Source organism: Mirounga angustirostris, unplaced genomic scaffold, assembly GCF_029215605.1.
Source record: "Mirounga angustirostris isolate CCGP_5_RB_7025 unplaced genomic scaffold, mMirAng1.0.hap1 SCAF_5, whole genome shotgun sequence".
NCBI lineage: Eukaryota > Metazoa > Chordata > Mammalia > Carnivora > Phocidae > Mirounga > Mirounga angustirostris.
Window position 1 is genome coordinate 105,397,661 of NW_026991713.1, and position 17,138 is coordinate 105,414,798.

Here is a 17,138-nt window from a genome sequence, read left to right on the forward strand (position 1 = left end):
TTTGGTGTCATGGAATTACAAAGACATATGCTCAAGGGTTGATATTTTATAAAATTTACAATTGTTACTGCTTCATCAAGGGCATTCTTAAGTAAAACTGGCTTTTAATGTTCCTGTTACCACATGGAAGTGAAAAATGCAATGAGTACTAGTACAATATGGGCTGGTGCCCTGATTTGTGCTTAGGTACCAACAAGTTCATATCTCCCTTCCTCTGCATTGCTTTTATATCATCATTGCAAATTACAAGGATTTTTTTTTAAAGATTTAATTTATTCATTTGCCAGAGAGAGAGAAAGAGCACAAGCAGGGGGAGTGGCAGGCAGAGGGAGAAGCAAGCTCCCAACTGAGCAGGGAGCCTGATGCAGGACTCTATCCCAGGACCCCGGGATCATGACCCAAGCGGAAGGCAGATGCCTAACCAACTGAGCCACTTACGTGTCCCAAGGATATTTTTGACCTCATTGGACCACTGAATGTGTTTCATGGACCACACTTTGAGAACCACCGGTCTACAAAACAAAGAGGTCTTTATGAAGGTAACATAATGTAGTTGAAAGAATTTGGAATCATATGGACCTGAATTTTAAGCCCAATAGCATTTCTAACTTGTTAGGTTATTTGTAGAACATTTCTTATATGTTTAGGACTTAGTTATTTCATCTGTCAAATGAAATCACAAACATAACTGATAAAAGGGATTGGCAGACTACTGCTCCTGGGCCAAACCCACCTACTGCTTTTTTTTTTTTTCCTAATTTATCTGAAAGACACTGAGTTAATTTGGATTTATTGTGATGTCATAATTCTCAGTACAATGTACTTGAAGATAAATGCAGATTTCAGTGCTAGACAACTGAAAGAGAAAGAAAATCAGTTTTTTTCTAACTTTTAGAGCTGTGTTCTCCAAATAGTAGATACTAGTCACTTCTGACTATTGAACAGCTGAAATGTGGCTTGCCCAATTAAGATGTACTTTGCTAGAGAACCTTATATTTCTATTCAGCTCTGTGTTGCTGTCTACTATCATTTCATTTCAAATTAAAGGATCTCCTTTAGTATTTATCATAGAACAGTTCTAGTGGTAATACACTATCTCAGTCTCTGTTTGTCTGAGAAAGTCTTAAATTTCCTTTATTTTTTAAAGACAGTTTTGCCAGATACAGGATTCTTAGTTGACAGGTTTGTTTGTTTTTTTCTTTCAATACTTTGACTATATCATTCCATTCTCTATTATCCTGTAAGGTTTCTACTGAGAAATCCACTGATAGTCTTATAAGACATCACTTGTATGTGATGAATTGCTTTCTCTTGATGCTTTCAAGATTCTCTCTTTGTCTTTGACTTTAGACAGTTTAATTATAATGTCTCAGTATGGTCCTCTTTGGATATTTTTTCTTCTTGTAGTTCTTCGAGTTTCTGAATCTATATATCTATCGCCTCAGATTTGTGAAGTTTGGGCAATTATTTCTTCAAATAAGCTCTTTGTCTCTTTCTCTCTCTTTTTCTGAAATTCCCACATTCTGTATATAGGTCTTCTTGGTAATATCTCATAAGTCTCTTAGGTCTCTTTGCTTTTTCTCATTTTCTTTTTCTCCTCTGATTTGATGATTTCAAATGAACTATCTTCAAGTTCACTGATTTTTTTCTATCTTCTGCCTCTGAAGTCTGATGTTATACCCTTCTAATAAATTTTTCAATTCAGTTATTGTATTTTTCACTCCAGAATTTCTTTTTGGTTCTTTTATGTAGTTTCTATCTTTTGTTGCTATTTTCATTTTATTCATTCATTGTTCCTTGATTTTTTTTTTAGTTGTCCACTTTTGTTCTTTTTTAGCTCATTGAATATCTTCATGAATATCTTTTTTTTTAAGATTTTATTTATTTATTTGACAGAGAGAGAGAGCACAAGTAGGCAGAGTGACAGGCAGAGGGAGAGGGAGAAGCAGGCTCTCTGCTGAGCAGGGAGCCGGATGTGGGGCTCAATCCCAGGACCCCAGGATCATGACCTGAGCCGAAGGCAGCCACTTAACCGACTGAACCACCCAGGCACCCCTTCATGAATATCTTTATTTTAAATTCTTTGGCAGGTATGTTTCTTTAGAGTCAGTCTCTGGAGTTTTATTTTGTTTCTTTGATTACACCATGCTAACCTATTTCTTTCTCTGTCTTGTGATCTTTTGTTGAAATTTGGGAATTAAAAAACAAAGCAAAACAAAGCATTGTTTGTGTACTGACTGTGTAGGGGAAGACCTTCACCAATTGCTCTAGCTGGAGATTCTAGGACCTCTGAAACTTTTACTCACATCTTGCTCCCCATGGTCTCTGCCTGAGGAGTGGCAATTTTATTTTTAAAGATTTTATTTATTTAGTAGGGAGAGAGAGAGGAAGCACAAGCAGGGGGAGTGGCAGGCAGAGGGAGAAGCAGGCTCCTCGCTGAGCAGGGAGCCCAATGTGGGACTTGATCCCAGGACCCTGAGATCATGACCTGAGCCGAAGGCAGATGCTCAACCGACTGAGCCACCCAGGCGTCCCAGAAGTGGCAATTTTAATATGCATCATACTTACCTCTGTTTTCAGTGGCTTCCAAACTATGGTGCTGGTTCCATCAACGTTCTGAATCAGGTAAGATGAAAACCAGTCCCTTAAGCAGCCCTTAAGAGCAAGAATGTTGGATACATGGTCCATTCTTTTGTTTCTGTCCTAACAAGGGAGCCCCCTATGAGGGCTTTCCTCTGAGTTTCTATGCATTAGGCTACAAGGGGAGGGCACAGACATATAACAAATGCTGCAAATTTCCCCACCTTTTTCACTAGAATCCCCTCTTGGTTTTATATGGCCTGAGTATTGTAGCTTCTCAGCTGGTCTCTAGAGTTCTCACAGAAGTATTCTTGTTCATCTGTTGTCATTAATTGCAGGCCTGTAACTACTTATTCTGCCGTCTTACTTTTTTTGTAATTAAAGTTTTATTGTAACATAGCCATATTCTTTCATATTTTTTTGTATTATTTCTGGCTGTTTTTGTACTGCAACTTCAGAGTTAGAACTTGTGACAAAGACTATCTGTCTACAAAGCCTAAATATCTAGTCCCTCATAGAAGAAGTTTGCAATGTACAAAAAATGAGGTAGATCTTTTCCAAAGTAAAAACTGAAGTCTTTACCATTCATCACAAGCCCTTAGAGTCTGGCTTATATTACATTTATGACCATCTCCCTTATTGTCCTCCACTTGACTCGGTTCATCCCAACCATACAGGTTATTATTCCTCAAACACTCCAGGTACACTTCTACCTCAGGGCCTTGGTACATGCTATTCCACTGTGTAGAATACCCTACCAACAAATGCCCATGAGGCTAGCTCCAATGCCTTCAGATTTTTACTCAAAAGTCATCTCAGTGACTAGCCATCTAATCTAAAATTTCAACTCCAACTCTTAACATTTCATGTCCTCCCCTGACTTATTTTTCCCCCTAAACATAATTTATTCACTATCTTCCCATCTGCCTTTTAAAAAACTTTCTATCTCTCCCTATAAAATATAATCAATATGTTTATGTTTTATTTACTATAGTACCCCTAACACCTAAAACACTGTTTGGTATATAGTAGGTACTACAAAAAAAAATATTGGATTAATAAATGAATAAATGTGAGAATACTTGTATTATTAAAAGTGCTGAAAAGTTGAGTTACTTATTACTATATTCTTGAATTCAATATGCCTTAATTGTAAAGAGGTTCTAGTATACATTGGAACAATTAAGAGCCCAGGAAAAACATAAATTCAATTTTAAGCTCTAGTTGGTTTTTAACTAAAAGTATTTATCCTACTCACTATTCCCAAAATTCCAAATCATGTCATCATAGCCCTATACAAATGGAGGAAATTTACTTCACTCTCTCTTTTCTTCATCCAAAAAAGAAGAGTTTAATACAAAAAATAAAAATTAAGCAAGGGTTGTGATTTAATTATATTATATATTTTGATATTACACCTATTTGGTATTCTGTACTTCTTAATGCCATCTTTGGCATCTAAAATGGTCGGATGCATTAGGATTTCTGAGTTTCAACAAAGAGATGTTCATTCAATCCCTTTTTTCTCAAAAAATCACAGTGTTCACAGCTGAGCTCCAACTACACATCCTGCAATCCATTTACCTCAGACCTCAGAGGGCCAACTATGTTGTGTGTGACTTCTCTTACAACCCAGCCATTAAACTTCAATAGGTTTTTCCTTTCCTTTTTAATTATATGTCACAAGTTTAATTTCTCTTTAATTTTTTATGCACGTCAGATTCTGTAGGAACACATGCGCATCTAAGCTGTATCTATCCTCTCTTTTTATGAAGAGAACATATTTTTATACAAGAGAAGAAGTATTCAAAATTGCACTTGGCACTTGTAACACAGCAAAAGGTAGCTGTAGTCCTGTTTTATTGTACAACAATCATGTAAACTCCAGCTGTCAAGTCGTCTGATCAGTTCTTCAATAGGAAAAAGGGGCTCTGCTAAATCCTGCCCACATGCTGATGTATACCCGCCTAATAACTGTGTTTTCCCCTCTCTATGAATTTCATTTACAATTTTTCTGGGACTTTCAAGGAATATCTTGAAAGAAAGACGTGACTGGAATTGCTAAGTGATAACATTTTCTTTTGGGGGTGTGAAGAAAACACAATCTGTTTTAATTTATACTGAAGCAAAGTGATGAAACCTATCTGCTGTTCTTGGGGTAGTTTCCCAACTTAGTCCACAAAAGCCTTCTCTTTCTTTGAATTCTTGCAATAAAGATGTTAGAGATTGACCTTAAGACATCAACAGAGCATAGTGGGCAAACAGATCTAAAGGACAGGATCTTTGGGAACTATTATTAAAGAAATCCTCATTAAGCAAAAAGCAGAAACATGGAGCTCAAGTAACTTGTTCAAGTTTTCCCAGAATTTGCTGTGTTTTTTTTTTCTCCAGATCTAGCACTAGGAACCAGATCTTGAGAATTAAAATCAAGTCCAGTTCCTTGAATTTTATACACATACACACCTGTGTGTACACACCTACACACACATTATTAAAAAAAACTGGCTTTGTCACGGGAATGAGAGATGGGCTGAAAATATTGTTGTTTCTGCTATTGCTATTGTTCTTACTGTTATTATTGTTGTTATCATTATTAAGGGATAAGCATTTAGGAAAAGGAAAAAGAATCCTTTTATCTCCAAAGATTGAGAGCAAAGACTTAGTCTTACTCACTTTTGCGTATAAAGGGACTGCCATTATCTGACACATGGTAGATTTTGAATAAATGTAAATGAATGGTACCTCTTTAGCCACTAAAAACTTTTAACTTAGAAGAACTGGCTTATTTAGTTGACATAATTGGAATTCAATAGAGATGTTTTACTTTATTCCTCATCATAGATTTGTATTCAGTGAATTAAGTAACACCCTAATATTTTGGGAAATTTCATAATTTATCACCAAACAAAATCAGGACATCTTCTAAGGATTTTGTAGTTTTTAACCTTTGGAATCCAACTAAGCTGTTGTCTTGCCTCAGATTATGTATGGTTTTATAATTGATACAGTTATGTGGTTATTTTTACTGATACCCATTAAATTAGGCTCAGCAAGAGAACAAAGCAATCTTTCTTTTAATTTCTCATTTTTCTTCTTAAAGGAAACACTGATATTTGTGTATGGGCCAAAGCCATACAAACATAACCTGTCAATAAAGAAATCCATGTCAATGCAAGAGATTATATTAGGTAGTGATAAATAAAACAAAGGAAATATGTTAAATATATTATTTGGACACCAACTTTCAAAGAATTTTTCAGACTAAACACATATTTAAAAACCAGTATGACTTAGTTTCACTTGGCTAAAAGTTATAGATTATGAAATCTGACTAAAACAGTAAGGCTGATTCCACAAAAATCTGTCTTGTCATTTTTCATTTAGGTACATAGGTTTAAATATAATATTCTTATTTCCAGATATGCTATGCTGGTTTCTAAAGTTACTTATAAAAGTGCCATTTTCAATTCTTACAACTTCTGCAGCTCCATTATCTAAACATGAAAAGTTCTCTAAATAACTAATTGCTAACAACAAGAACCTCAAATTTTGACACTAATTTTCATAGTGTAAATTGTATTTTATCAATAGCTATTTGGGCTATAAGATTTTTTTAAAAATTTTATTTATTTATTTGACAGAGAGAGACACAGTGAGAGAGGGAACACAAGCAGGGGGAGTGGGAGAGGGAGAAGCAGACTTCCCGCGGAGCAGGGAGCCTGATGCGGGGCTCGATCCCAGGACCCTGGGACCACGACCTGAGTGAAGGCAGACGCTTAACCGACTGAGCCACCCAGGCGCCCCTGGGCTATAAGATTTTTAAATAATGTTCTCTGAGATACCCTCAGATTAGCAACTATGAAATCATCATGTAAGTTAGTTACTCTTGTATGACCTCCAGATCTTTGTCATAATTACATGCTCATCACTGGTACCTTTGTTTCATAATTTATAGAATTTAACACTGTGTGAAACATGTTTCCTCATGTAAAAGTAGTCATAACGTAGGTTGTATTATAGTAGATGGAATTCCACTGAGATGGTCTCATACTTGGGTTTTGATTTAAAATAAGCTCAGTAAAATCCAAAATTACCTATCTAAAAAGAATAAATAGCTTTTAAAACATGCAATTTTATGGATTCTCCAGCATCACTTAGCACTGGAAATTATTTTTCTAGTATTTGGTCATGCTAATATGGTATTTTTAAAATTAAATATTATGCCAATTGTAACGTTTTTATGGTCACACACATTGATCCTAGAATGGGAAGCAGAAATGTCTCCAACATAATCTCAAATCACTGAGGAGAGACATGCATAGCTAAAATATCATGGATTTGTTAAACAAAGAAATTTCTCAGCAGAATAGACTTTACTTTTTTAATTTCTCAAATAAGCTGTTAAGCTAACAGAAAATTTATTTTGTGAACAGTAGAGTAGTATTGATAATGGCTTGAAAAGGAGAAAATTAGGATCTCCTCACAGTTGACTGATTAAAATTAATTTTACAATATTTGTAGATGTTTACATTCCTTAAGGAAGGGCAGTTTAATTTAAAGAAACCCTGATGGTATATAATATGTGGCTAAGAATTCACAGATAACAAAGATATGATTTTTACACCTCCCTTTTGTTAAGAGGAAACTGAAGACAAGTGACCGTCTGAGGTCTAGTTATGATTGAGCTCATATATAAGGATTTTTATTCCAAACGCCTAGCATGATATGATTGAGTCCATCTCTGCCAACATTAAAGCCACATAATAAGCCTTCTTCAGATTTATTTTGAGTTTGTTTTCTGTAAAAACTATGAGCAATCAATGAACAGAAAAGAAAAATACAAACTAGAGCAGCAGCGGCAACGACAACAGAGCATTGCTATTATTTCCCTTGATGGAAAAGGGACACATCCAGAGATGGGAGAAAGGCACAGAGAATCTACTCAAAGAGCTATCTTTGGCAGCTCAGTTCAGGAATATGTTTTGGATGTTTTCATACCTGTGACACAGGTTAAGAAAGAGTGAAAAAAAAAAAAAAGCAGCTGAGAAAGTGGGACATGCAAAAATAAGATCAGTAATTAACATTGGTATAACGACCCATTAAAGAATACTATAAAAGTGAGAAAATACTATATATGTGCATTCTACATTCTGCATTTGCTGGGCATTTTAAAATCTAAAGTTCAATTTAAATTAGGTAAATATTATACAAATTTTGAGGCTGGTCTTGAGCCTGCATTTTTTCAAATCTGCTGGTTAACATATGGGTAAAATGCAAATAAGAATTATTTCTAGTGAAAATTGAATCTACTTCAGCAATCAGTGGCTGTTTTTGCCAAAAACAAAAACAAAAAAAAAACACAAGTGTTTATGTTAATATTACACAACTACCTTTCTGTGCCCTAGCTGGTATTTCCTTATTTATCATCTTCATTTAGAACCAAACCTCATCTTACAGGGTAATGTCAAACTTGAATGACTCTTTCTGCTTTCTCAAATATTCAGGAAGGCAAAGTGTTGACACAAATAATTAAGAGCTGATTGAATATAACTAATAACAATTGTCCTATGGCTCCTTTCAATTAATTTCTTAAATCTTTCATCAATTTTTTAGAGCAAAATATTTTTTTAAAGATTTTATTTATTTATTTGAGAGAAAGAGAATGAGAGAGAGCACATGAGAGGGGGGAGGGTCAGAGGGAGAAGCAGACTCCCTGCCGAGCAGGGAGCCGGATGCGGGACTCGATCCCGGGACTCCAGGATCATGACCTGAGTCGAAGGCAGTCGCTTAACCAACTGAGCCACCCAGGCACCCTAGAGCAAAATATTTTTCAAAAATAGTAAAAAAAATTAGATTTTATGCCTTTCTGGTGTTCAAAATGTGATAGATGAAAAAAGGAGTAAAACTCAGAAGATGGGCAGTGAAAGGATAGAAAGAAAGAGCATTCTAGACCCTGGATTGTGCATGTGTGGATATAAGGGCCTAGCTTGGTCTGTGGTGTGTGCAACCCACACTAAAATAAATTAGAGCTAAGATTCCTCCTTCTCATGGGAAGTTTTACATAACCCAAAAAAGCAAATCATCCTGGCAAAGAGAGAGAAATAAAAAAAAGCTAATAAAGAAAGATTGACTTTTTTTCTTTATATGAAGTAGTCCTGACAAGTAATGCTTTGATGATTTAAGAACAACCTCATTAAATGTCATATGTTTTTACTTTCCCATTGAAAGCATTTACGTTTAAGGATTAGTGGTGCTTGGAAAATAAATTTGGGTTTTTCCCAATCCAACATATTTAGATACTAAAGAAAAAGATTAAACCGTAATTTAACATTTTTACTGAAAGAAAAGAAACGAAAAAGTCTGCATTAAGTAAAACTATTTTCTGTTTCTGTTCAAATTGTCTTAACATTTCATTTCTTTCATAATTAATCATTTAGTTTAAGATATTCAGTAGCACAGATGAAATCCATGAGTATAATGAGTATTGCATCATTTTTACTACTTATCAAGTGAACTTCTATTTGGGTTTTGTAAGCCTTTCCAAATGCTCCTGAAGTGATTATTACCAAATTAGTTTAGGCATTTATAGTTAACTTTGAGAGATTTGAGATTTAAAGTTAAGAATAGATTTTGGAAACTGATATAAAACTAAAAACACAATGAAACACAAAAGAATTCAAAAAGTGAGGGAAAGAAATAAGAGTAGGGGAAGAAAGTGAAATACTGAATTTATTTTCCTGAAGATTCTGTTAGGAAAACAGATTGTCATGTTGCAGGATTAGTTGTAATTTAAAAGAGGACCACAAAGAGAAGACAATGCTTCTCCAAAAGAAATGAATTGTTAAAGATAGAAATTCAGATTCCAAGGACTTTTTAACTTGGCTTAGGTTAGCTGTATAAGGATCTGACCCTAGTTAGATCTACATGCTTAAAACAAAATGAGATATTGCTGGAGGGGAGATGGGTGGGAGGATGGGGTAACTGGGTGATGGACATTAAGGAGGGCATTTGATGGAATGAGCACTAAGTGTTATATGCAATTGATGAATCAGTAAATTTTACCTTTGAAACAAATAATACACTATATGTTAATTTAATTTAAATAAAAAAATAAAAACAAAACAATGAGATTTGAATAAAAATTCTCATTGGTTTGTTTAACTGTAGATAGACTATCTGGTCCTCCTGTAGAAGCACCAAATGAGTAGTGAATCAAATCAACTGTATATTTCAGGTGCTTACAATCTTTTGTTTTCCTTACTAAGCCAGGGTAAGCTCTTAACTCTCAAAACTTCCATGAATATGCTTGTCCATTCTGAGACATATTTCCTGTTTTGTGCATACCCACTTTGTTTTATTCTTTTTTTTTTTTAAACTTATTTATTCATTTGAGAGAGTGAGAATGAGAGAGAGTACATGAGAGGGGGCAGGGTCAGAGGGAGAAGCAGGCTCCTCGCCGAGCAGGGAGCCCGACGCGGGACTCGACCCCGGGACTCCAGGACCATGGCCTGAGCCGAAGGCAGTTGCTTAACCAACTGAGCCACCCAGGCGCCCCCCACTTTGTTTTAATTCCTAGCTTTGTTTATAAGAAAATTCTAGCTTTCTGTTTCAGAAAAATCTAGCTAGAATTTATGTATCACACCATCTGAAACAAATTTATGTCCTCTATGTTGTCTATTTATCATAAAATCAAATGCTATATTCCAAAAGGAGAGGAAGTGCACAGTGGTTAAGGACTTATACTTGGGAGTTCCACGAACATGGAATGATATCTTCACATTGATACCAAGTATTGGTCCCTTTGGACAATGTATTGAATCCCTCAGATTCTCAGTTCATAGAGTTATTACAAGCATTAAATTATCTAAAGCACTTAGCTCCCTTTCTAGAACGCAGTAAGTCAATGAATGATAACTATTATTATCAAGTTATAATGAAGGAAATAACTCAAGAAGTGCATCAAGTAACACCAAAATTAAAACACCAGCCATGTAGCACAGTGCAGTTCAAGTATGCACAAACTAAGCCTTTGAGCCAAATCTGCCTTATTGCCTGTTTATAAAGACAATATATCTTTACTCTTGACTTTATTTTCTGCACAATTTGACTTTGCAACTTGACTACTTATAATGTCTTTTAATATTGTGTTCACTTCTGCTCTATTTCAGAATATTCTTTATCACTGCTAGCTCTCTATTTTTGCCTTGTTTCTAATCCAACTAATGTTTACCCACCATTTGTTTTGTTACCAGCTCATCCTCATTTACTTATTTGCTAAAGGAAACCATGTCATGTCACATTTAAGTACGAATTTAATTTCTTTCTGCCTTTGGATCAGGGAATTGTTTGTTTGTGTGTTTACAAATGCCTATAATCTTGAGTTCTATTGTTATCACAACACACAGTGACTAAGAATTCAAATAGAACCTTCTCAGTGAGAGTAAAAATCAAAATCAGCATTCAGTCTTGACTACTGAAGTGAGGATGATTGTGAGTCTAGGATCTTTGCCACATCATACTGAGAAGCTATACCACTTCTCTGACAGGTCACTTTCAAGTTGGCCCTAATTTAACGTGCATTCAGAGCTATGTATACGAGAAAGCTTCCAAAGATGCTGGCATTTGAGTAATTTTCTTTTTCAGCTTCTAAGGTTAATCTAGATTTTCTCTTATCTTTATATTCTCAGTTATTTCTTAAAGAGTAGAGTGGAAGATAAATAGGGTGAGGATCAAACATAATGTCCTCAATTCTTCATGTAGTAAGTAGGGCTAAATTATTATTTTTTGGTCCTCTGAAAATTAACATTTTGTCATCAAGAAGTCCTCCATTTTCTTCACCCAAATAAAAATTGACTTTCACTTCAATTGTGCCATTCTGTCCTAAATATATCCTGATGATTGTCTACTGAAGGCTATAGTAGTATGACAGCGGTCCACCAGCTGGTAGTTGGGACCGTCAGCTTCTGGGAAACTTTGGGTACCCTAAAGCACACACCAACACACTCCAGGATCTCTATTACACACGGGTGTCTTCAGAGAGGCAAACAGTTTTGGGGATTGTGGTAAGTAGTGAAACTCCAAGTGTTTTATGCAGACTTGCCTTCCCTCACATTTTTTCCTTAGTATCTCTTTAATCCTGAAACTGTCAGTGCCTGGAGCTTCATGCCATGGGACCACTGTGAAGCATCCTCGATTTCCAGTGCTGTAGAAAGAAGATAGTGATGGTTGCACACAACCCAGAGAAGAGGCCTGCAGAGGCAGGGCTGCTGACTGCCCCATAGGAGCTAAGTAGAAACCTTGTCCCCTGTGCAGGTCTTTGTTTGTCACATTGTATCAGTTCTGGGCTGAAAGACTCAAGGAAATCACCAGCCCCTTGAACAATCTGTTATTCAATGCAACATACAAACATAACCTGAAAGGGCCTCAGATCATGAAAAAAGGCAAGGAAGAATACAGAGGTCTGTGAGAACAGGATCCTTCATAGTCTCTGCAAAGTTCTAGAATTATCTGCTTATGTTCATGCAAATCAGATATATTTTTACCACTACTGAGTATTTATGGAGCTGCTACTAGTATTTTAGCTAGTTTTAAGAGTTAGAATCTGGGATTTTTTGTTTGAAAGGCAGACTCAAATCAGCTGGCAGTTTCCTCATCAATAAAATGAGGATGACAAAAATAACCTTGCCAAACGTTTATGGGATTATCAGTGATCGATGTGAGCTCCTCTCACAACGTCTGGCACTTGGTGGGTGCAGAGTAAAGATGGCTGCCACTCCTCGTCCTGTACTGTCCTCCCTGGCCACACTGTCTCCACCACCACTACTGAAGCACTGAACAAAGTGATACAAGCCATATAGGTTACATTGAAAAAAACACACTGGACCCTAAATATTTAAACCTATAGCAGCAACTCCACAAGTATCAGCAAAGATACACTTCGTGCATTTCAGTTTACAAATGGGATCTGAAGCAAGCACTTAGAAAAGTGACAAAACCCAACAGCCTACTTGGATGAGGGCGGTGGGGAGGATTGATGCACGTGTCTCACTTGTGTAATCACTTGGTGTGAGGTCTGCAAACTGCTGCTCTCTTCTCTGAACCTTACCAACTGAACATTCCCCAAAGTAAAGAGGTTTGGTTTAATTCCAGCACAAGCAACTGAGAAATGGCCTCTGTGAAACAAATACATCCAGATCAGTTTGGATTACTTTATGGGGAAATGGAATGAATTGGATCTAGTTATTGTTCAGAAGGCTAAAGGTTGATTCTAGGTGAAGATCAGTCTGATTTACATTCAGCCTCAAATTTATCTCTTATCAGTGGTGATCCTGCTGCCCCAGGGTTCATGGAATGCAGATGTTGTACATAAACCAAAAGGGAAAGTGAGGATGTAGCAAACCAGAAATTCCTGTGTAAACCAGTTTGTAATATCTGTGAGCAACTATACATGGCAAAATTGTGGAAAATATATAAGAATTATAGTATTTTACTAAAAAGTACATAATTTCATGTTCTAAGTCAGCAAATATAAACATATTTTTAAGTATGCTTGTGGGTATAAATCATAAACAAATAGAATTTTTTTCACTTATATTCATTTCACTATGAATAATTTTAATCCCTAAAATATTGTATTTCTATTTTTTTGCACTTTTTAAATATTCAGGATTGTTCCATTGTGTTTACTCTACAATTTATCTCTTAAATTCCTATAGCCTTAATATTTAATAGTAATTTATACATATTATCTATTTATTTTAAAGGGAGAGTCATGTGAAATTTGTAGAACAGGTAGTTACTTTCTCTATTTACAAAAGAAGTAATAGGCTCTCAGAGGTCGAGTCATTTGCTAAAGACCACCAGCCAGTCTGTAGCAGAGAAGGGCCTAAACACAGTTGTTAGTATTCCCTAATGAGGAGACTTTTCACTCCACCCTGTGCCTTCCCAGAGATTCTGGATAATCCAAAGTAAATTCTGGGAATACATTCAGTTAGTGTGCCCTGAGGGTGGGGTAGTCATTTACCACACCACTGGATTTTATATTCCAGTATGGTAGCAATCCAGAAGAAAAGACTTAATGGCACCATTCCTACAAGAGCATTGCAAAATTCTCTTCAAACACAGAAACTGCATACACGTTGGATATCCTGTGCCTTCAGTAAATGAACCTTTCACATAAGTCCCAGGCCTGACTTTACTCTGAGTCAGAGCCTTGGTTGAGTGCAAAGAACCCACTGGAATAGTCTCCAAGTTGGTAAGTGAGAACCAAAGACCTGCCCTGTCCTGATGTGTGTGGCGGTCACCAGGGGCCCAGCAAGCTGCTAAGCAAAGGAAGACCAAGGATACATATGCCTGGCAGTCTAATTGCAACCACCTGCTAAGGCATTTACCTAAAATACTGTCCTTGGGAAGACTGGGTCCACAAATTCAGGCATGACCCAAAGTGTCCTCTCCTGTACTTAAGAATACACAGAGATCAGAATTTAGCTTGTCATTCCAAAATTGAACTGTCCCTAATTTGGATCTGTTCTTTTGCATTCCAAATACCTCCCATGAAGCACTCTGACTACAAGGCCACATTCCAACACCTCAGCGCTTTTGGTTACATTCCTGTGGGGGTGGGGTGGGGGGGTGCTTGGGCTTCACATGCCACATATGATTCATACCAGAGTAGTATGTTTTCATTATCTGAAGCTAAACAGATTAATATACATTTATGAAACCCATTTGTTTCTTGAAAATTTGGCTGAAGAGGATTTTAATAATCCCACTGGATAGTGGCTTAAATAACCAACCCCAGCATCTGTGCGTCCGCAAGCCAAGGAGCAAGGCACAGAAGAAGAAATGTCAGTAAACAGACAGAACTTTCTCTATTTTGGGGCTTTCTTGGAACAGCTGTTCAGTGTCACGTTTTTAGCTAAACAAATAACCCTCCCATGCTTCTTGTGAGGGATAAGAACTGCTATACTCCAAGGAGACAGAATGCACTAAAAAGTGGTAATGAAGCTTAATATCAGAACTTGCTAATTTCTAGTTGCTTAGTAGATGTAGTGAGGTAATGAAAAAGAGATGTTTTGACAGACTGTACAGAGAACAGGCTTTGTAGGAAATTTGCACTGGAGTGGATAGGAGGTGAGGATGAGAAGGACAATGGGAAAATACGAGCAGGAAATCCTTTTAACCTCATTCTGAAATTTTCAAGATCACTTCTTTGACAAACTGAAGCATAGGAAAACCTCCTACTGGTGTAAATATCTTCTTATTAGTTGGAAGAAAATATTACTCAGCTCAGTATCTAATATGTGTCACATGATAATCACTAAATTTGAATTAGGCGCATGATTTGATAATTTTTTTTTTCTGATTTGTGGCATAAGTATTACTACCTGGTGTAAAAGTAAATTACCTTTGGTTATATACTATATAAATCACCTTTATCAAAAAGACGATATTACATTAAGTTGAAACTGCTCCTGAAAGTTCATCATAAACTTTTAATATGAGATTATAAAAAACACATGTGTTAACTTTACACAAAATTGCACCCTTTGGATTCTACTGCCTATGTTAACTTCGTTCCAATTCCTGAATTTTATGTATAATTTTTTTCTCAATGATTAAAAGAGAAAGAATGGCATGAAAAGGAGGAGTACTATAGTGGAGACCTATTAAAACAGAGAACATGTGATCTTTTTTGTGAGAAACAGAAATAGGTCGTCCAGATGCTAGATTGGCACATCCAACACCCTGGACAAACTGGGATCACATTTTCCCCGGACCTCAGTTTTTCCACTTGTGATTGAGGGGATTAACTTTGTCCCTCCTAAATTGTTCTTCTACTCTTCTTTGATTTTGTGACTGAACTCACACTGTGGGTGTTAGAAATTCTAATTTGCCAACCAGCTTCCCTGTGCATCAGTTTATAGATTTGATTCTGATTTCCCTTGTTCACACCCCTGAACAGGTAATCATAAAGGGTAGGTCAGGCCCAAAGAAACCACTCCCCCAGGTTTTTCCTCTATCTACGTGAAAGTGTGCAAAGAAAATAGGTAATGCAAGCTATTTGTACGGTCAATAAAGGATTATTCATAAGATTTTATTAAATTTTAGTAGAAAATATCATTTACTACCTTACTCAAAGATCTCTTTATAAGGATGGACAGAAAATTTCTGTTTGTGTTTAAAGACAAATGTTTTTTCCACAGAGAAATGTGCATCTGCCAGGAAGTAGAATCTATACACATGACAGGTTTTACTCTCCACTTTGCAGCCAGGAAACTAAAAGCTAGTTTCATTAATGAACTGTATTAATATGACTATCTCGAGTGTCTAGTAGTATCCTTTTTCTCTGCTTCCTTCAAACTGGGTGCATCAATCTATTTTTGCTCCTAATTGCTGTTTTTTCTTTGTATTTAATTTCATTTATTTCAAATACATTAGGAAGAAAATAAACTCTACTTGCAATTAAACAATAATATAATTAGCTGAAATAAATTATTTCCAGTAAACTCAAATATAATATTGATTATCATTTTGAATATTCAGCATATCATGTCATTGGAGAAAATACCCTGGTAAAACAGAAATCATCATTGTAAAGATATTTTCCTGCATATTTCTAAACCATAATGATCAGAAAGTAGAAACAAGAGTCATTTGTAGATTTAAGCCTATGGCACAAAACACTTGAAGTCACTTGTCAACAGTGAATGGGTGCATCAGGGACACTAAAAGACTGCATCTCAATTCTAGCCAGGAAAGGAGGAGGGCAATATAAACATAAATACAACTTGGGAACAATTCAGCCAAGTGACTTGTTGGAGAAACAGAAAATGTAAAAACTCTAGAGTTTTCCAGACATCATTTGCCTAATGTAGAATTTGATGTGATTCAGATTCATCTTAACCTTATTTAGGGAGGTAGGATCCAGAAGCGACAGTGACCCTCAGAATCACATGTAAATATCACAGGCCTGAGAAAAATAGGGCTCCAGTTTTTCTTCCTATGAAAAATATAAGTGAATAACACATTATAAAGGACTAATTTAAGAAAAACTAGAACTTACAAGATTGAAACCTAGGGAGAAATAATAATGAACAAAAAACATACTAATTTGGACCCCCATCCCGTGACAGCAAATCATTTACTAAACAACTTACTGTTCTTCTGACATGAAATATGAATTTGACCTAGAAAAAAATTTTAAGAAAGTGAAAGTAGTATAAAAGTATATAGGGTTTCTGAAAATTGTCTCCCTAAATCCATGTATATAGCCCTTGTAAATTATTCTTTCTAAAGTTCAATTCTGATTATTATTTTTTTTAAAGATTTTATTTCTTTATTTGACAGAGAGAGACACAGCGAGAGAGGGAACACAAGCAGGGGGAGTGGGAGAGGGAGAAGCAGACTTCCAGGGAGCAGGGAGCCCGATGCAGGGCTCGATCCCAGGACCCTGGGATCAGGACCTGAGCCGAAAGCAGACGCTTAATGACTGAGCCACCCAGGTGCCCCTTCAATTCTGATTATTAATGTTTACATTCATTCAAACATTTTCAAAA